Source organism: Eubalaena glacialis, chromosome 11, assembly GCF_028564815.1.
Source record: "Eubalaena glacialis isolate mEubGla1 chromosome 11, mEubGla1.1.hap2.+ XY, whole genome shotgun sequence".
Lineage (NCBI taxonomy): Eukaryota > Metazoa > Chordata > Mammalia > Artiodactyla > Balaenidae > Eubalaena > Eubalaena glacialis.
The window spans coordinates 87,691,747-87,713,941 of NC_083726.1; the positions used below are offsets into that span (position 1 = coordinate 87,691,747).

At 43.6% G+C, this 22,195-nt stretch overlaps 3 pseudogenes; all 3 read right to left on the reverse strand.

Annotated features, from left to right (window-relative positions):
- Nucleotides 1–235: 235 nt before the first annotated feature.
- LOC133101217 (E3 ubiquitin-protein ligase KCMF1-like) lies at nucleotides 236–1,370 on the reverse strand (annotated as a pseudogene).
- Nucleotides 1,371–9,982: 8,612 nt separating this feature from the next.
- Nucleotides 9,983–11,117, reverse strand: LOC133101209 (E3 ubiquitin-protein ligase KCMF1-like; annotated as a pseudogene).
- Nucleotides 11,118–19,730: 8,613 nt separating this feature from the next.
- Nucleotides 19,731–20,865, reverse strand: LOC133101219 (E3 ubiquitin-protein ligase KCMF1-like; annotated as a pseudogene).
- Between the last annotated feature and the right edge of the window lie 1,330 nt (nucleotides 20,866–22,195).

Below are 22,195 nucleotides of genomic sequence, written 5' to 3' on the forward strand. Positions count from 1 at the left end.
AGGTACAGGAAGCAGAGATCACCCTGCACTGCTACCTATATTTTCCAGCTAGAGGTAAAAATTAGTTAAGTGGAAAGGATTATCATATAGATTTTCGCTCTTCCTTTTGAATGTACACAATAAAACAAGAGTGACAGACCTGAAATTACAATCACCAATCAAACCCAAGATAGTTGTTGTCCACATTCATTGGGAAATACAGCACAGAGGACATGGTCTGTGAATTGGGGTGTCATCAAAGAGGAGGTGGTGGAGGTTCATTTCCTATAGTACTCTCTTTTAAATTTAGGTTTTCTAAAGCAACATCTAAAGGCATAATATCTACACAGCCCAAAGCACCAAAATCTGCCAATTCACCCCGTTCATTCTCGTCTGAGGACGAGCTCTCTTCACGAAATAAAGTTGATCGAAGGCGCTCTTGAATAAAGAGGGTGCGGTCTGTGCACTCACTTTCTACGGACTGGTGCACTGTTTCAGACAATTTAGGATCGTTCAACCTTTTTAGAAGAAACTGGGAATTCTGGATAGTTTGCTGACTGCTTTCTGTGTTAGTTGTGTTGTTTGTTTCTGTGGAATGTGTGATTGTAGTGGTGACACTCCTTGTGTTAGTATGCCGGGTTGCGTTGCGTGCAGTGTCCAGTTGTGGCCGTGCTGCCCGGGCGTGCTGCCATTCTAGCTGCAGCTGTATCTGCAGTTGTTGTAACTGCGAAGCGGAAGGGCCAGAGGAATTAAGCTGTCCCCCTGCGGAACGTCTCACTCCTGATAACTGGGATCAAAGCTCACCTATAGGATCAATGGCTTCCCTATTGCTTGGAGAATATGAAGTCCGAGAAGAAGAAAGCCTGCCAGTAGAACTGCTAGTGGAATGAATGTTTGATCTACGTACACCAGGACCTCCCAATCCCCAGCCAAGGTGAAGCATTCATTCTATGTATATGTCGAACACCACTCGATTCATCTAAATCTCTAGGGGCTCTGTGTTCAAGAGTAAGACGAGCTGCAGGGTCATCCGTGACATGATTAGGACTGCCTCCAGGTAATGCTGCAAATACTGTATACATCACTTCTGTTGATGTTTCTGCATGTTCTTGAAGAGATGTCTCCGTATAGCCAATTTTTCCACAATAGGGACAAGTAAAAGCCTGTGGCTGCTCTACAGAGAAAGCTTAGGAACCATAGTACAAATCAACATCTACCCTTGTTAACATGCAGTGCATTGGATGGTCAGTTGTATGCCTTGTTCTTGTTGCACCACTTTCATAACAAGATGCACAAAAATCGTAACCATTGCATATTAAACACTTATAGCTGTGACCTTGAAAATTTCCCTTGAAACATGCATCACAGCTGACACCGTCACGTCGGGACATCCTATTTCAGAAGGTGGCGGCGGGGGCCCTACCGAGCGCAGGCTGCAGTGTCCCCCGCGGGGTCCTGGTCCTGCACTCGTGGGATGGCCTTCTTCCACTGGAATCCAGGGCTCGGCCGCGGGGACGGGGTGGGCAGCAGAGCGCTACGGCGCCGGCGGCAGCGCGGCGGCCGCGGCAGGAGGAAGCGCGGGCTGGGAATGAGGCCGGGCCTGGACGGGGCCGAGCTCCTCCAGGAGGCGGTCCGACGCCGCGGTTCCGCTGGCACATGCCTTGACTCGGTCACTCTCGGGCCCGCCGGTTCCAGGTTGTGGCGCCGCGCTCCGTAAATCCCGCTCCTCCCTACACCCGGCCCACCAACCGCCACTCTCCCCGGGCTCCAACTTCCGCCTTCTCCTCCTCTTCGTCCTCCTCCTCCACCTCATTCCCCCGCCTGCTCTGCAGCCCCGCCTCTCGCTGGCCGCGTCGGGCCCAGACGCCTGGTGCCCTGGGCGGGAGGGAACTGTGGGAGCGGCGCGGCCGCAGCGACTCGGGGCACGTCATCTGCGCGCACCCACAAGCAGGCAGCGGTCGGGCGCCGGGTGCCGGAGACCGCCCGAAACCGCCCTCGGCCTGGCGGCCGCCCCCTCACTACCACCTCTGTACTGTTTTTCAGGCTGGGCCTAGAGTCGACCTTCCCGCCATGCTACAGTGATGACTGGTATGAGTTCCCAGGATGTACTTTAGTCACAGGGATTGTTTCAGTGGAGTTTAGAGGTCCTCACAAATGGAGAGCCACGTTCAACACAAGACTGGCTAGAACCCTGTCCCCGGGACTGGTTTAAGCTGTAGAAAGGTAGCTATGCAAGCAAGAAAGTAATTAATTGCCCTTCCCTCTGCGTAGAAAGAGTTCATCCTAAAGTCTGTTTCGCGTTATGTTGCTTGGAAGATGCACAAGGGACCCACAGGACACACGTTCTCCCTCGGAAGTGAATTCATATGCCACTGTCTTAAATCTCCGAAAAGGCATAGAGGACTTAAAACACTCGATGCACTCAAGGATCCTGGAGGCAGCTGCACACCAAACTTTGCTGATGGGAAACACTGGGGTTTATCTTGAGGCTATGGGTCACATTGACTTCGCAATATAGGTAAGGTGCGCCTTAGGATGAACTCCTAGGAAGCAGTGGAGATCTCCGGCTTCTTATGAGAAAACTCATTTTTCGTCACGGAGTCATTCCTAGAAGTGCAAAAAAGATAGGCAACATCATGCAGCCTTGTGGCCGCCACTATCTAGTTTTCAAACGAGGAAACCACTGCCCTTCCTAGTCTTCCCAATTACAAAATCATTCCACGACATTTTTCCCTATCTCTTCAGAGTAGCTAAAATGACCCTTGGGACACACTTCACCCTTCCACGCAGCAACTTTTGGACTTGGCGTGTTCTGCGTCTGCTGCATTGCATAATCGTCTGAATGCCCCCGGTAGACCTAGGTGACATTGGATGTTCCAAATGCGTAGCAATGCTCAGGGTAAATCTCTAGTGTATTTCGGGATGGTCCTACAGTCTAATCGCTGCTTCAAGATGAGAGACATCTGGCATGAATTCCCCAAATGAATTGGAGTCCCGGTGGTTTTTTGCAGTGCAGCTCCACTTTCCTCACTTAGGCAGACCCACATTGAAAGAGAGCCTGCCTAGAACCGTCTTCCTGAGGTTGTTTTTTTGTTTGTTTGTTTGTTTCAAATAGTCACATTAATTTTAATTTTAATTATTTTTTTTGAAGTTTTGAATTTTAAATTTTTTTAATGCAGCAGGATTATATTAGTTATCCAATTTATACATATGTGTGTATATATGTCAATGTCAGTCTCTCAATTCATCACACCACCTCCACCCTCGTGCCACTTTCCCCTCTTTTTGTCCATACTTTTTTCCTGTACATCTGTGTCACTATTTCTGCCCTGCAAACCCGTTCTTCTGTACCATTTTTCTAGGTTCCACATACATGTGTTAATATACCATAACTGTTTTTCTCTTTCTGGCTTACTTCACTCTGTATGACAGTCTCTAGATCCATCCACTTGTCTACAAATGACACAATTTCGTTCTTTTTAAGGCTGAGTAATATCCCATTGTACATATGTACCACATCTTCTTTAACTATTCGTCTGTTGATGGGCATTTAGGTTGCTTCCATGACCTGGCTATTGTAAGTAGTGCTGCAAGGAATACTGGGGTGCATGTGTCTTTTTGAATTATGGTATTCTCAGGTTATATGCCCACTAGTGGTATTGCTGGGTCATGTGGTAATTCTATTTTTAGTCTTTTAAGGAAGCTCCATACTGTTCTCCATAGTGGCTGTATCAATTTACATTCCAACCAACAGTGCAAGAGGGTTCCCTTTTCTCCACACCCTCTCCATCATTTGTTGTTTGTAGATTTTCTGATGATACCCATTGTAACTGGTGTGAGGTGATACCTCATTGTAGTTTTGATTTGCTTTTCTCTAATAATTAGTGATGTTGAGCAGCTTTTCATGTGCTTATTGGCCATTTGTATGTCTTTTTTCGAGAAATGTCTACTTAGCTCTTCTGCCCATTTTTTGATTGGGTGGTTTTTTTTTAATTTTTGAATTTTATTTTATATATTTTTTTTATACAGCAGGTTCTTATTAGTCATCAATTGTATACACATCTGTGTATACATGTCAACCCTAATTGCCCAATTCATCACACCCCCACTCCCACCCCACCACTGCTTTCCCCACTTGGTGTCTGTACATTTGTTCCCTACATCTTTGTCTCAATATCTGCCCTGCTAAGTGGTTCATCTGTACCATTTTTCTAGGTTCCACATATATGCCTTAATATACGATATTTGTTTTTCTCTTTCTGACTTACTTCACTCTGTATGACAGTCTCTAGATCCATTAATCTTTTCATGGGCATTTAGGTTGCTTCCATGACCTGGCTATTGTAAATAGTGCTGCAATGAACTTTGGGGTGCATGTGTCTTTTTGAATTATGGTTCTCTGGGTATATGCCCAGTAGTTGGATTGCTGGGTCATATGGTAATTCTATTTTTAGGTCTTTAAGGAACCTCCGTATTGTTCTCCATAGTGGCGCTATCAATTTACATTCCCACCAACAGTGCAAGAGGGTTCCCTTTTCTCCACACCCTCTCCAGCATTTGTTGTTTGTAGATTTTCTGATGATGCCCATTGTAAGTGGTGTGAGGTGATACCTCATTGTAGTTTCGATTTGCTTTTCTCTAACAATTAGTGGTGTTGGGCAGCTTTTCATGTGCTTCTTGGCCATCTGTATGTCTTCTTTCAAAAAATGTGTATTTAGCTCTTCTGCCCATTTTTTGCTGGGGTGGTTTTCTTTTTTTTTTTACTATTGAGCTGCATGAGCTTTTTATATGTTTTGGAGATTAATCCTTTGTCCTCTGATTCATTTGAAATATTTTCTCCCATTCTGAGGGTTGTCTTTTCCTCTTGTTTATGGTTTCCTTTGCTGTGCAAAAGCTTTTATGTTTCATTCGGTCCCATTTGTTTATTTTTGTTTTATTTCCATTACTCTAGGCAGTGGATCAAAAAAGATCTTGCTGTGATTTATGTCAAAGAGTGTTCCTCCTATGTTTTCCTCTAAGACTTTTATATTGCCCAGTCTGACATTTAGGTCTCTAATCCATTTTGAGTTTATTTTTGGGTATGGTGTTATGGAGTGTTCTAATTTCCTTCTTTTACATGTAGCTGTCCAGTTTTCCCAGCACCACTTATTGCAGAGACTGTCTTTTCTCTATTGTATATCCTTGCCTACTCTGTCATAGATTAGTTGACTACAGGTGCGTTTGTTTATCTCTGGGCTTTCCATCCTGTTCCGTTGATCTCTATTTCTGGTTTTCTGCCAGTACCATATTGCCTTGATTACTGTAGCTTTGTAGTATAGTCTGAAGTCAGGGAGTCTGATTCCTCCAACTCCATTTTTTTCCCACAAGCCTGCTTTGGCTATTTGGGGTCTTTTGTGTCTCCATAGAAATTTTAAGATTTTTTTGTTCTACTTCTGTATAAAATGTCATTGGTAATTTGATAGGGATTGCATTGAATCTTTAGATTGCTGTGGGTAGTATACTCATTTTCACAATATTGATTCTTCCAATCCAAAAATATGGTATATCTCTCCATCTGTTGGTATCGTCTTTAATTTCTTTCATCAGTGTCTTATAGTTTTCTGCATAGTTGCCTCCCTATGTAGGTTTCTTCCTAGGTAATTTTTTATTGTTGTTGCAATGGTAAATGGGAGTGTTTCCTTAATTTCTCTTTCAGATTTTTCATCATTAGTATATAGGAATGCAAGAGATTTCTATGCATTAAACTTGTATCCTTCAACTTTACCAGATTTATTGATTAGCTCTAGTAGTTTTCTGGTGGCATCTTTAGGATTCTCTATGTATAGTATCATGTCGTCTGCAAACAGTGACAGTTTTGCTTCTTCTTTCCCAATTTGTATTCTGTATATTTCTTTTTCTTCTCTGATGGCCGTGGCTAGGACTTCGAAAACTATGTTGAATAATCGTGGTGAGAGTGCACATCCTTGTCTTGTTCCTGATCTGAGAGGAAATTCTTTCAGTTTTTCACCTTTGAGAATGATGTTTGCTTTGGGTTTTTCATATACGGCCTTTATGATGTTGAGGTAGGTTTCCTCTATGCCCACTCTCTGGAGAGTTTTTATCATAAATGGGTGTTGAAAAGTCAAAAGCTTTTTCTACATCTATTGTGATGATCATATGGTGTTTCTTCTTCAATTTGCTAATTTGGTGTATCACATTGATTGATTTGCGTATATTGAAGAATCCTTGCATCCCTGGGATAAATCCCACTTGACATGGTGTATAATTCTATTAATGTGTTGTTGGATTCTGTTTGCCAGTATTTGGTTGAGGATTTTTGCATGTATATTCAAGAGTGATATTGGTCTGTAATTTCCTTTTTTTGTAGTATCTTTGCCTGGTTTTGGTATCAGGGTGATCGTGGCCTCATAGAATGAGTTTGGGAGCCTTCCTTCCTCTGCAAATTTTTGGAAGAGTTTGAGAAGGATGGGTGTTAGCTCTTCTCTAAATGTTTGATAGAAGTCACCTGTGAAGCCATCTGGACCTGGACTTTTGCTTGTTGGAAGTTTTTAAATCACGGTTTCAATTTCATTACTTGTGATTTGTCTGTTCATATTTTCCGTTTCTTCCTGGTTCAGTCTTGGAAGGTGATATCTTTCTAAGAATTTGTCCATTTCTTCCAGTTTGTCCATTTTATTTGCATAGATTTGCTTGTAGTAGTCTCTTAGGATGCTTTGTATTTCTGCGTTGTCTGTTGTAACTTCTCCGTTTTCATTTTTATTTTTATTGATCTGAGTCCTCTCTCTGTTTTTCTTGATGAGTCTGGTTAATGGTATATGAATTTTGTTTATCTTCTCAAAGAAGCAGCTTTTAGTTTTATTGATCTTTGTTATTGCTTTCTTTGTTTCTATTTATTTTATTTCTGCTCTGATCCTTTTGATTTCTTTCCTTCTACTCACTTTGCAATTTGTTTGTTTTTCTTTCTCTAGTTCTTTGAGGTGTAAGGTTAGATTGTTTATTTGTGATTTTTCTTGTTTCTTGAGGTAGGCTTTTATTGCTATAAACTTCCCTTAGAACGGCTTTTGCTGCATCCCATAGGTTTAGGATCGTCTTGTTTTCTTTGTCATGTGTCTCTAGGTATTTTTTGATTTCCTCTTTGATTTCTTCAGTGATCTCTTGGTTATTTAGTAACGTAGTGTTTAGCCTCCATATGTTTTGTGTTTCTTACGTTTTTTCCCCTGTAATAGATTTCTAATCTCATAGCATTGTGGTCCCAAAAGATAATTGATGTGATTTCAATTTTCTTAAATTTACTGAGGTTTAATTTGTGACCCGTGATGTAATCTATCCTAGAGAATGTTCCATGTGCACTTGAGAAGAAAGTGTAATCTGCTGTTTTGGAATGGAATGTCCTGTAAATATCCATTAAATCTATCTGGTCTATTGTGTCATTTAAAGCTCGAGTTTCCTTATTAATTTTCTGTTTGGATGATCTGTCCATTGGTGTAAGTGAGGTGTTAAACTCCCCCACTATTATGTGTTACTGTCGATTTCCTCTTTTATAGATGTTAGCAGTTGCCTTATGTATTGAAGTGGTCCTATGTTGGGTGCATATACATTTATGACTGTTTTATATATATATATATATATATATATATATGGGATTCCCGACATTCTCCAATTACAAACTTGACCTCACAGCACATTTACCGTCACTCTCTGCCTGACTACTGGAGCCTTTGGTGACACACTGGGCCCTTACATGATGACACATTGGACGCCGAGAGTCCTGCATACGGTGAATAGCATTACCCATGTAATGATCTAGGCAGGCCTAGGTGTCTTTGTATCATCCAAATGCCTCGCGGTGTTACCGGTATTTTGGTACGTTTATCTGGCTTCACCCAAGGTCTACCTTCCCGTCATGGAAGAGAGATGACAAGTAGGAGTTTCCAGGAGGTACTTTAGCCACGGGGATTGATTCATTTCAGCTCAGTGACACTCAAAAAGGGAGAGCAACGTTGAACTTAAGAATGGGTCAAACTGTGTCCCCAGGGCTGTTTTAAAGCTGTAGAAAGCGAGCTATACAAGCAAAAAGCAATTAATTCCTCTTCCCACTGCATAGAAATAGCTGATCTCAACAGTCTGTCTCGTGTTATTTCTCTTGGAAGATATCCAAGGAACTGACAGGACAAAACTGTCTCCCAAACACATGAATTCATACATGACGGTCTTAAGCCTAGAAAAAGGCATCGAGGAGTTCAAGCAGTCGATCGACTCAGGGTTCATGGAGACTGCTGCACACCAAACTTTGCTTATGGGAAACACTGGGGCTTACCTTGATGTTAGGGGTCACGTTCACTTTGCACTTTATCTAGGGTGGGCAGTGGCATGAGCTCTGACCAAGCGGTGAAAACCTCCCCACTACTTATGAGAAAACGTGCTTTTATTCACAGAGGCATCCCCAGAAATGAATAAAAGATGGTTAACGTCAGACAGCCTTGAAGTTGTCACTATCTGTCTTTAAAAAGGGAAAAATACTGACTTTTCTAGTCCTCCCAATTACAAAGTAGATCACACAGCACATTTACTTATCTTTTCTGACTAGCTACAAGAGACACTTGGAACAAAGATTGCCCTTGCACGATGAGACCTTTGGGTGCTACGTGTACTGTGAGCAATTAACTGTAGAATCTTCTAAATGCCCTCAGTAGGCCTAGGTGTCTTTGGATGATGTAAATGCTGAGCAGCGCTCAAAGTAAATCTCTGCATTATTTTTGGCTGGACCTAATGTCTGGTTTCCTCTTCAGTTAGAGAGACGTCTGTCATGAGTTCTCAAAATGAATTGGAGACCCGGTGTTTTTACATTGCAGCTCAGGTTTCCTCACTTTGGCACACCCACATTGAAAGAAAGCCTACCAAGAACTGTCTTCCTGAGGTTGTTTGAAAGCTGAGGAATGCAAGCCATTGAATTAAGCAAGCTGCTCCTAGCCCTTCAAACTGAACAGAAAGGGCGGTTCCCAGAGATGTGTTTCCCCGGATGGTGCTAAGATGGCTTTTGGGCCACAGTGTACTTCCACGGGAAAAGTACACACGCGAGAGTCCTAAGCACTGTGAGGAATACTGGAGCTAAAGCAGTCCATTGACCAAGGTTTCCTGGAAACTGTTGCACCCTATCTTTTGTGATGGGAAAATGTGCACCTTACCTCTAAACTAGAGGTCACATTTGGTTGGCACATTAGCTACAGAATGCTGTGGGATGAGCTCCAAGAAAGAAATCGAAAGCACGTGGTTTCTTTACGCAAATCTCACTGTTCCTCGCATAAATATTTGTAGAGTGACGAATAGATGGGCAGTGTGTGTTAGAGACACCTTGGAGGCCAAAACCATGTCGCTTTCCAAAGGGGGAAACGTGGGCTTTCCTGACATTCTCCAGTTACCAATTTGATCCCACAGGTCATTTACAGGCACTCTCTTCCTGACTACTGGAGACATTTGGGACACACTGGGACCTTCCACGATGACACGTTTGAGGCTGGGATTTCTGCGTGTGGTGAATAGCATTATGCATGTAATGATCTATTCAGGCCTAGGAGACTTTGGATCACCCAAATGCTTCGGAGTGTTACCGGTATATAGGTAGTCTTTTTTTTTTTTTTTTTTTAAGGTAAACCATCCCAACAGTTTTTATCGATTAATATTCATAATCACACACAGCAGCTTCATTAGATATTTCAATTTTCCTCTTCAGTTTGATTGTGGAGTATTAGCAGAAGCTTTTGCATGTCAAGGTACAGGAAGCAGAGATCACCCTGCACTGCTACCTATATTTTCCAGCTAGAGGTAAAAATTAGTTAAGTGGAAAGGATTATCATATAGATTTTCGCTCTTCCTTTTGAATGTACACAATAAAACAAGAGTGACAGACCTGAAATTACAATCACCAATCAAACCCAAGATAGTTGTTGTCCACATTCATTGGGAAATACAGCACAGAGGACATGGTCTGTGAATTGGGGTGTCATCAAAGAGGAGGTGGTGGAGGTTCATTTCCTATAGTACTCTCTTTTAAATTTAGGTTTTCTAAAGCAACATCTAAAGGCATAATATCTACACAGCCCAAAGCACCAAAATCTGCCAATTCACCCCGTTCATTCTCGTCTGAGGACGAGCTCTCTTCACGAAATAAAGTTGATCGAAGGTGCTCTTGAATAAAGAGGGTGCGGTCTGTGCACTCACTTTCTACGGACTGGTGCACTGTTTCAGACAATTTAGGATCGTTCAACCTTTTTAGAAGAAACTGGGAATTCTGGATAGTTTGCTGACTGCTTTCTGTGTTAGTTGTGTTGTTTGTTTCTGTGGAATGTGTGATTGTAGTGGTGACACTCCTTGTGTTAGTATGCCGGGTTGCGTTGCGTGCAGTGTCCAGTTGTGGCCGTGCTGCCCGGGCGTGCTGCCATTCTAGCTGCAGCTGTATCTGCAGTTGTTGTAACTGCGAAGCGGAAGGGCCAGAGGAATTAAGCTGTCCCCCTGCGGAACGTCTCACTCCTGATAACTGGGATCAAAGCTCACCTATAGGATCAATGGCTTCCCTATTGCTTGGAGAATATGAAGTCCGAGAAGAAGAAAGCCTGCCAGTAGAACTGCTAGTGGAATGAATGTTTGATCTACGTACACCAGGACCTCCCAATCCCCAGCCAAGGTGAAGCATTCATTCTATGTATATGTCGAACACCACTCGATTCATCTAAATCTCTAGGGGCTCTGTGTTCAAGAGTAAGACGAGCTGCAGGGTCATCCGTGACATGATTAGGACTGCCTCCAGGTAATGCTGCAAATACTGTATACATCACTTCTGTTGATGTTTCTGCATGTTCTTGAAGAGATGTCTCCGTATAGCCAATTTTTCCACAATAGGGACAAGTAAAAGCCTGTGGCTGCTCTACAGAGAAAGCTTAGGAACCATAGTACAAATCAACATCTACCCTTGTTAACATGCAGTGCATTGGATGGTCAGTTGTATGCCTTGTTCTTGTTGCACCACTTTCATAACAAGATGCACAAAAATCGTAACCATTGCATATTAAACACTTATAGCTGTGACCTTGAAAATTTCCCTTGAAACATGCATCACAGCTGACACCGTCACGTCGGGACATCCTATTTCAGAAGGTGGCGGCGGGGGCCCTACCGAGCGCAGGCTGCAGTGTCCCCCGCGGGGTCCTGGTCCTGCACTCGTGGGATGGCCTTCTTCCACTGGAATCCAGGGCTCGGCCGCGGGGACGGGGTGGGCAGCAGAGCGCTACGGCGCCGGCGGCAGCGCGGCGGCCGCGGCAGGAGGAAGCGCGGGCTGGGAATGAGGCCGGGCCTGGACGGGGCCGAGCTCCTCCAGGAGGCGGTCCGACGCCGCGGTTCCGCTGGCACATGCCTTGACTCGGTCACTCTCGGGCCCGCCGGTTCCAGGTTGTGGCGCCGCGCTCCGTAAATCCCGCTCCTCCCTACACCCGGCCCACCAACCGCCACTCTCCCCGGGCTCCAACTTCCGCCTTCTCCTCCTCTTCGTCCTCCTCCTCCACCTCATTCCCCCGCCTGCTCTGCAGCCCCGCCTCTCGCTGGCCGCGTCGGGCCCAGACGCCTGGTGCCCTGGGCGGGAGGGAACTGTGGGAGCGGCGCGGCCGCAGCGACTCGGGGCACGTCATCTGCGCGCACCCACAAGCAGGCAGCGGTCGGGCGCCGGGTGCCGGAGACCGCCCGAAACCGCCCTCGGCCTGGCGGCCGCCCCCTCACTACCACCTCTGTACTGTTTTTCAGGCTGGGCCTAGAGTCGACCTTCCCGCCATGCTACAGTGATGACTGGTATGAGTTCCCAGGATGTACTTTAGTCACAGGGATTGTTTCAGTGGAGTTTAGAGGTCCTCACAAATGGAGAGCCACGTTCAACACAAGACTGGCTAGAACCCTGTCCCCGGGACTGGTTTAAGCTGTAGAAAGGTAGCTATGCAAGCAAGAAAGTAATTAATTGCCCTTCCCTCTGCGTAGAAAGAGTTCATCCTAAAGTCTGTTTCGCGTTATGTTGCTTGGAAGATGCACAAGGGACCCACAGGACACACGTTCTCCCTCGGAAGTGAATTCATATGCCACTGTCTTAAATCTCCGAAAAGGCATAGGGGACTTAAAACACTCGATGCACTCAAGGATCCTGGAGGCAGCTGCACACCAAACTTTGCTGATGGGAAACACTGGGGTTTATCTTGAGGCTATGGGTCACATTGACTTCGCAATATAGGTAAGGTGCGCCTTAGGATGAACTCCTAGGAAGCAGTGGAGATCTCCGGCTTCTTATGAGAAAACTCATTTTTCGTCACGGAGTCATTCCTAGAAGTGCAAAAAAGATAGGCAACATCATGCAGCCTTGTGGCCGCCACTATCTAGTTTTCAAACGAGGAAACCACTGCCCTTCCTAGTCTTCCCAATTACAAAATCATTCCACGACATTTTTCCCTATCTCTTCAGAGTAGCTAAAATGACCCTTGGGACACACTTCACCCTTCCACGCAGCAACTTTTGGACTTGGCGTGTTCTGCGTCTGCTGCATTGCATAATCGTCTGAATGCCCCCGGTAGACCTAGGTGACATTGGATGTTCCAAATGCGTAGCAATGCTCAGGGTAAATCTCTAGTGTATTTCGGGATGGTCCTACAGTCTAATCGCTGCTTCAAGATGAGAGACATCTGGCATGAATTCCCCAAATGAATTGGAGTCCCGGTGGTTTTTTGCAGTGCAGCTCCACTTTCCTCACTTAGGCAGACCCACATTGAAAGAGAGCCTGCCTAGAACCGTCTTCCTGAGGTTGTTTTTTTGTTTGTTTGTTTGTTTCAAATAGTCACATTAATTTTAATTTTAATTATTTTTTTTGAAGTTTTGAATTTTAAATTTTTTTAATGCAGCAGGATTATATTAGTTATCCAATTTATACATATGTGTGTATATATGTCAATGTCAGTCTCTCAATTCATCACACCACCTCCACCCTCGTGCCACTTTCCCCTCTTTTTGTCCATACTTTTTTCCTGTACATCTGTGTCACTATTTCTGCCCTGCAAACCCGTTCTTCTGTACCATTTTTCTAGGTTCCACATACATGTGTTAATATACCATAACTGTTTTTCTCTTTCTGGCTTACTTCACTCTGTATGACAGTCTCTAGATCCATCCACTTGTCTACAAATGACACAATTTCGTTCTTTTTAAGGCTGAGTAATATCCCATTGTACATATGTACCACATCTTCTTTAACTATTCGTCTGTTGATGGGCATTTAGGTTGCTTCCATGACCTGGCTATTGTAAGTAGTGCTGCAAGGAATACTGGGGTGCATGTGTCTTTTTGAATTATGGTATTCTCAGGTTATATGCCCACTAGTGGTATTGCTGGGTCATATGGTAATTCTATTTTTAGTCTTTTAAGGAAGCTCCATACTGTTCTCCATAGTGGCTGTATCAATTTACATTCCAACCAACAGTGCAAGAGGGTTCCCTTTTCTCCACACCCTCTCCATCATTTGTTGTTTGTAGATTTTCTGATGATACCCATTGTAACTGGTGTGAGGTGATACCTCATTGTAGTTTTGATTTGCTTTTCTCTAATAATTAGTGATGTTGAGCAGCTTTTCATGTGCTTATTGGCCATTTGTATGTCTTTTTTCGAGAAATGTCTACTTAGCTCTTCTGCCCATTTTTTGATTGGGTGGTTTTTTTTTAATTTTTGAATTTTATTTTATATATTTTTTTTATACAGCAGGTTCTTATTAGTCATCAATTGTATACACATCTGTGTATACATGTCAACCCTAATTGCCCAATTCATCACACCCCCACTCCCACCCCACCACTGCTTTCCCCACTTGGTGTCTGTACATTTGTTCCCTACATCTTTGTCTCAATATCTGCCCTGCTAAGTGGTTCATCTGTACCATTTTTCTAGGTTCCACATATATGCCTTAATATACGATATTTGTTTTTCTCTTTCTGACTTACTTCACTCTGTATGACAGTCTCTAGATCCATTAATCTTTTCATGGGCATTTAGGTTGCTTCCATGACCTGGCTATTGTAAATAGTGCTGCAATGAACTTTGGGGTGCATGTGTCTTTTTGAATTATGGTTCTCTGGGTATATGCCCAGTAGTTGGATTGCTGGGTCATATGGTAATTCTATTTTTAGGTCTTTAAGGAACCTCCGTATTGTTCTCCATAGTGGCGCTATCAATTTACATTCCCACCAACAGTGCAAGAGGGTTCCCTTTTCTCCACACCCTCTCCAGCATTTGTTGTTTGTAGATTTTCTGATGATGCCCATTGTAAGTGGTGTGAGGTGATACCTCATTGTAGTTTCGATTTGCTTTTCTCTAACAATTAGTGGTGTTGGGCAGCTTTTCATGTGCTTCTTGGCCATCTGTATGTCTTCTTTCAAAAAATGTGTATTTAGCTCTTCTGCCCATTTTTTGCTGGGGTGGTTTTCTTTTTTTTTTTACTATTGAGCTGCATGAGCTTTTTATATGTTTTGGAGATTAATCCTTTGTCCTCTGATTCATTTGAAATATTTTCTCCCATTCTGAGGGTTGTCTTTTCCTCTTGTTTATGGTTTCCTTTGCTGTGCAAAAGCTTTTATGTTTCATTCGGTCCCATTTGTTTATTTTTGTTTTATTTCCATTACTCTAGGCAGTGGATCAAAAAAGATCTTGCTGTGATTTATGTCAAAGAGTGTTCCTCCTATGTTTTCCTCTAAGACTTTTATATTGCCCAGTCTGACATTTAGGTCTCTAATCCATTTTGAGTTTATTTTTGGGTATGGTGTTATGGAGTGTTCTAATTTCCTTCTTTTACATGTAGCTGTCCAGTTTTCCCAGCACCACTTATTGCAGAGACTGTCTTTTCTCTATTGTATATCCTTGCCTACTCTGTCATAGATTAGTTGACTACAGGTGCGTTTGTTTATCTCTGGGCTTTCCATCCTGTTCCGTTGATCTCTATTTCTGGTTTTCTGCCAGTACCATATTGCCTTGATTACTGTAGCTTTGTAGTATAGTCTGAAGTCAGGGAGTCTGATTCCTCCAACTCCATTTTTTTCCCACAAGCCTGCTTTGGCTATTTGGGGTCTTTTGTGTCTCCATAGAAATTTTAAGATTTTTTTGTTCTACTTCTGTATAAAATGTCATTGGTAATTTGATAGGGATTGCATTGAATCTTTAGATTGCTGTGGGTAGTATACTCATTTTCACAATATTGATTCTTCCAATCCAAAAATATGGTATATCTCTCCATCTGTTGGTATCGTCTTTAATTTCTTTCATCAGTGTCTTATAGTTTTCGGCATAGTTGCCTCCCTATGTAGGTTTCTTCCTAGGTAATTTTTTGTTGTTGTTGCAATGGTAAATGGGAGTGTTTCCTTAATTTCTCTTTCAGATTTTTCATCATTAGTATATAGGAATGCAAGAGATTTCTATGCATTAAACTTGTATCCTTCAACTTTACCAGATTTATTGATTAGCTCTAGTAGTTTTCTGGTGGCATCTTTAGGATTCTCTATGTATAGTATCATGTCGTCTGCAAACAGTGACAGTTTTGCTTCTTCTTTCCCAATTTGTATTCCGTATATTTCTTTTTCTTCTCTGATGGCCGTGGCTAGGACTTCGAAAACTATGTTGAATAATCGTGGTGAGAGTGCACATCCTTGTCTTGTTCCTGATCTGAGAGGAAATTCTTTCAGTTTTTCACCTTTGAGAATGATGTTTGCTTTGGGTTTTTCATATACGGCCTTTATGATGTTGAGGTAGGTTTCCTCTATGCCCACTCTCTGGAGAGTTTTTATCATAAATGGGTGTTGAAAAGTCAAAAGCTTTTTCTACATCTATTGTGATGATCATATGGTGTTTCTTCTTCAATTTGCTAATTTGGTGTATCACATTGATTGATTTGCGTATATTGAAGAATCCTTGCATCCCTGGGATAAATCCCACTTGACATGGTGTATAATTCTATTAATGTGTTGTTGGATTCTGTTTGCCAGTATTTGGTTGAGGATTTTTGCATGTATATTCAAGAGTGATATTGGTCTGTAATTTCCTTTTTTTGTAGTATCTTTGCCTGGTTTTGGTATCAGGGTGATGGTGGCCTCATAGAATGAGTTTGGGAGTCTTCCTTCCTCCGCAATTTTTTGGAAGAGTTTGAGAAGGATGGGTGTTAGCTCTTCTCTAAATGTTTGATAGAAGTCACCTGTGAAGCCATCTGGACCTGGACTTTTGCTTGTTGGAAGTTTTTAAATCACGGTTTCAATTTCATTACTTGTGATTTGTCTGTTCATATTTTCCGTTTCTTCCTGGTTCAGCCTTGGAAGGTGATATCTTTCTAAGAATTTGTCCATTTCTTCCAGTTTGTCCATTTTATTTGCATAGATTTGCTTGTAGTAGTCTCTTAGGATGCTTTGTATTTCTGCGTTGTCTGTTGTAACTTCTCCGTTTTCATTTTTATTTTTATTGATCTGAGTCCTCTCTCTGTTTTTCTTGATGAGTCTGGTTAATGGTATATGAATTTTGTTTATCTTCTCAAAGAAGCAGCTTTTAGTTTTATTGATCTTTGTTATTGCTTTCTTTGTTTCTATTTATTTTATTTCTGCTCTGATCCTTTTGATTTCTTTCCTTCTACTCACTTTGCAATTTGTTTGTTTTTCTTTCTCTAGTTCTTTGAGGTGTAAGGTTAGATTGTTTATTTGTGATTTTTCTTGTTTCTTGAGGTAGGCTTTTATTGCTATAAACTTCCCTTAGAACGGCTTTTGCTGCATCCCATAGGTTTAGGATCGTCTTGTTTTCTTTGTCATGTGTCTCTAGGTATTTTTTGATTTCCTCTTTGATTTCTTCAGTGATCTCTTGGTTATTTAGTAACGTAGTGTTTAGCCTCCATATGTTTTGTGTTTCTTACGTTTTTTCCCCTGTAATAGATTTCTAATCTCATAGCATTGTGGTCCCAAAAGATAATTGATGTGATTTCAATTTTCTTAAATTTACTGAGGTTTAATTTGTGACCCGTGATGTAATCTATCCTAGAGAATGTTCCATGTGCACTTGAGAAGAAAGTGTAATCTGCTGTTTTGGAATGGAATGTCCTGTAAATATCCATTAAATCTATCTGGTCTATTGTGTCATTTAAAGCTCGAGTTTCCTTATTAATTTTCTGTTTGGATGATCTGTCCATTGGTGTAAGTGAGGTGTTAAACTCCCCCACTATTATGTGTTACTGTCGATTTCCTCTTTTATAGATGTTAGCAGTTGCCTTATGTATTGAAGTGGTCCTATGTTGGGTGCATATACATTTATGACTGTTTTATATATATATATATATATATATATATATATGGGATTCCCGACATTCTCCAATTACAAACTTGACCTCACAGCACATTTACCGTCACTCTCTGCCTGACTACTGGAGCCTTTGGTGACACACTGGGCCCTTACATGATGACACATTGGACGCCGAGAGTCCTGCATACGGTGAATAGCATTACCCATGTAATGATCTAGGCAGGCCTAGGTGTCTTTGTATCATCCAAATGCCTCGCGGTGTTACCGGTATTTTGGTACGTTTATCTGGCTTCACCCAAGGTCTACCTTCCCGTCATGGAAGAGAGATGACAAGTAGGAGTTTCCAGGAGGTACTTTAGCCACGGGGATTGATTCATTTCAGCTCAGTGACACTCAAAAAGGGAGAGCAACGTTGAACTTAAGAATGGGTCAAACTGTGTCCCCAGGGCTGTTTTAAAGCTGTAGAAAGCGAGCTATACAAGCAAAAAGCAATTAATTCCTCTTCCCACTGCATAGAAATAGCTGATCTCAACAGTCTGTCTCGTGTTATTTCTCTTGGAAGATATCCAAGGAACTGACAGGACAAAACTGTCTCCCAAACACATGAATTCATACATGACGGTCTTAAGCCTAGAAAAAGGCATCGAGGAGTTCAAGCAGTCGATCGACTCAGGGTTCATGGAGACTGCTGCACACCAAACTTTGCTTATGGGAAACACTGGGGCTTACCTTGATGTTAGGGGTCACGTTCACTTTGCACTTTATCTAGGGTGGGCAGTGGCATGAGCTCTGACCAAGCGGTGAAAACCTCCCCACTACTTATGAGAAAACGTGCTTTTATTCACAGAGGCATCCCCAGAAATGAATAAAAGATGGTTAACGTCAGACAGCCTTGAAGTTGTCACTATCTGTCTTTAAAAAGGGAAAAATACTGACTTTTCTAGTCCTCCCAATTACAAAGTAGATCACACAGCACATTTACTTATCTTTTCTGACTAGCTACAAGAGACACTTGGAACAAAGATTGCCCTTGCACGATGAGACCTTTGGGTGCTACGTGTACTGTGAGCAATTAACTGTAGAATCTTCTAAATGCCCTCAGTAGGCCTAGGTGTCTTTGGATGATGTAAATGCTGAGCAGCGCTCAAAGTAAATCTCTGCATTATTTTTGGCTGGACCTAATGTCTGGTTTCCTCTTCAGTTAGAGAGACGTCTGTCATGAGTTCTCAAAATGAATTGGAGACCCGGTGTTTTTACATTGCAGCTCAGGTTTCCTCACTTTGGCACACCCACATTGAAAGAAAGCCTACCAAGAACTGTCTTCCTGAGGTTGTTTGAAAGCTGAGGAATGCAAGCCATTGAATTAAGCAAGCTGCTCCTAGCCCTTCAAACTGAACAGAAAGGGCGGTTCCCAGAGATGTGTTTCCCCGGATGGTGCTAAGATGGCTTTTGGGCCACAGTGTACTTCCACGGGAAAAGTACACACGCGAGAGTCCTAAGCACTGTGAGGAATACTGGAGCTAAAGCAGTCCATTGACTAAGGTTTCCTGGAAACTGTTGCACCCTATCTTTTGTGATGGGAAAATGTGCACCTTACCTCTAAACTAGAGGTCACATTTGGTTGGCACATTAGCTACAGAATGCTGTGGGATGAGCTCCAAGAAAGAAATCGAAAGCACGTGGTTTCTTTACGCAAATCTCACTGTTCCTCGCATAAATATTTGTAGAGTGACGAATAGATGGGCAGTGTGTGTTAGAGACACCTTGGAGGCCAAAACCATGTCGCTTTCCAAAGGGGGAAACGTGGGCTTTCCTGACATTCTCCAGTTACCAATTTGATCCCACAGGTCATTTACAGGCACTCTCTTCCTGACTACTGGAGACATTTGGGACACACTGGGACCTTCCACGATGACACGTTTGAGGCTGGGATTTCTGCGTGTGGTGAATAGCATTATGCATGTAATGACCTATTCAGGCCTAGGAGACTTTGGATCACCCAAATGCCTCGGAGTGTTACCGGTATATAGGTAGACTTTTTTTTTTTTTTTTTTAAGGTAAACAATCCCAACAGTTTTTATCGATTAATATTCATAATCACACACAGCAGCTTCATTAGATATTTCAATTTTCCTCTTCAGTTTGATTGTGGAGTATTAGCAGAAGCTTTTGCATGTCAAGGTACAGGAAGCAGAGATCACCCTGCACTGCTACCTATATTTTCCAGCTAGAGGTAAAAATTAGTTAAGTGGAAAGGATTATCATATAGATTTTCGCTCTTCCTTTTGAATGTACACAATAAAACAAGAGTGACAGACCTGAAATTACAATCACCAATCAAACCCAAGATAGTTGTTGTCCACATTCATTGGGAAATACAGCACAGAGGACATGGTCTGTGAATTGGGGTGTCATCAAAGAGGAGGTGGTGGAGGTTCATTTCCTATAGTACTCTCTTTTAAATTTAGGTTTTCTAAAGCAACATCTAAAGGCATAATATCTACACAGCCCAAAGCACCAAAATCTGCCAATTCACCCCGTTCATTCTCGTCTGAGGACGAGCTCTCTTCACGAAATAAAGTTGATCGAAGGCGCTCTTGAATAAAGAGGGTGCGGTCTGTGCACTCACTTTCTACGGACTGGTGCACTGTTTCAGACAATTTAGGATCGTTCAACCTTTTTAGAAGAAACTGGGAATTCTGGATAGTTTGCTGACTGCTTTCTGTGTTAGTTGTGTTGTTTGTTTCTGTGGAATGTGTGATTGTAGTGGTGACACTCCTTGTGTTAGTATGCCGGGTTGCGTTGCGTGCAGTGTCCAGTTGTGGCCGTGCTGCCCGGGCGTGCTGCCATTCTAGCTGCAGCTGTATCTGCAGTTGTTGTAACTGCGAAGCGGAAGGGCCAGAGGAATTAAGCTGTCCCCCTGCGGAACGTCTCACTCCTGATAACTGGGATCAAAGCTCACCTATAGGATCAATGGCTTCCCTATTGCTTGGAGAATATGAAGTCCGAGAAGAAGAAAGCCTGCCAGTAGAACTGCTAGTGGAATGAATGTTTGATCTACGTACACCAGGACCTCCCAATCCCCAGCCAAGGTGAAGCATTCATTCTATGTATATGTCGAACACCACTCGATTCATCTAAATCTCTAGGGGCTCTGTGTTCAAGAGTAAGACGAGCTGCAGGGTCATCCGTGACATGATTAGGACTGCCTCCAGGTAATGCTGCAAATACTGTATACATCACTTCTGTTGATGTTTCTGCATGTTCTTGAAGAGATGTCTCCGTATAGCCAATTTTTCCACAATAGGGACAAGTAAAAGCCTGTGGCTGCTCTACAGAGAAAGCTTAGGAACCATAGTACAAATCAACATCTACCCTTGTTAACATGCAGTGCATTGGATGGTCAGTTGTATGCCTTGTTCTTGTTGCACCACTTTCATAACAAGATGCACAAAAATCGTAACCATTGCATATTAAACACTTATAGCTGTGACCTTGAAAATTTCCCTTGAAACATGCATCACAGCTGACACCGTCACGTCGGGACATCCTATTTCAGAAGGTGGCGGCGGGGGCCCTACCGAGCGCAGGCTGCAGTGTCCCCCGCGGGGTCCTGGTCCTGCACTCGTGGGATGGCTTTCTTCCACTGGAATCCAGGGCTCGGCCGCGGGGACGGGGTGGGCAGCAGAGCGCTACGGCGCCGGCGGCAGCGCGGCGGCCGCGGCAGGAGGAAGCGCGGGCTGGGAATGAGGCCGGGCCTGGACGGGGCCGAGCTCCTCCAGGAGGCGGTCCGACGCCGCGGTTCCGCTGGCACATGCCTTGACTCGGTCACTCTCGGGCCCGCCGGTTCCAGGTTGTGGCGCCGCGCTCCGTAAATCCCGCTCCTCCCTACACCCGGCCCACCAACCGCCACTCTCCCCGGGCTCCAACTTCCGCCTTCTCCTCCTCTTCGTCCTCCTCCTCCACCTCATTCCCCCGCCTGCTCTGCAGCCCCGCCTCTCGCTGGCCGCGTCGGGCCCAGACGCCTGGTGCCCTGGGCGGGAGGGAACTGTGGGAGCGGCGCGGCCGCAGCGACTCGGGGCACGTCATCTGCGCGCACCCACAAGCAGGCAGCGGTCGGGCGCCGGGTGCCGGAGACCGCCCGAAACCGCCCTCGGCCTGGCGGCCGCCCCCTCACTACCACCTCTGTACTGTTTTTCAGGCTGGGCCTAGAGTCGACCTTCCCGCCATGCTACAGTGATGACTGGTATGAGTTCCCAGGATGTACTTTAGTCACAGGGATTGTTTCAGTGGAGTTTAGAGGTCCTCACAAATGGAGAGCCACGTTCAACACAAGACTGGCTAGAACCCTGTCCCCGGGACTGGTTTAAGCTGTAGAAAGGTAGCTATGCAAGCAAGAAAGTAATTAATTGCCCTTCCCTCTGCGTAGAAAGAGTTCATCCTAAAGTCTGTTTCGCGTTATGTTGCTTGGAAGATGCACAAGGGACCCACAGGACACACGTTCTCCCTCGGAAGTGAATTCATATGCCACTGTCTTAAATCTCCGAAAAGGCATAGAGGACTTAAAACACTCGATGCACTCAAGGATCCTGGAGGCAGCTGCACACCAAACTTTGCTGATGGGAAACACTGGGGTTTATCTTGAGGCTATGGGTCACATTGACTTCGCAATATAGGTAAGGTGCGCCTTAGGATGAACTCCTAGGAAGCAGTGGAGATCTCCGGCTTCTTATGAGAAAACTCATTTTTCGTCACGGAGTCATTCCTAGAAGTGCAAAAAAGATAGGCAACATCATGCAGCCTTGTGGCCGCCACTATCTAGTTTTCAAACGAGGAAACCACTGCCCTTCCTAGTCTTCCCAATTACAAAATCATTCCA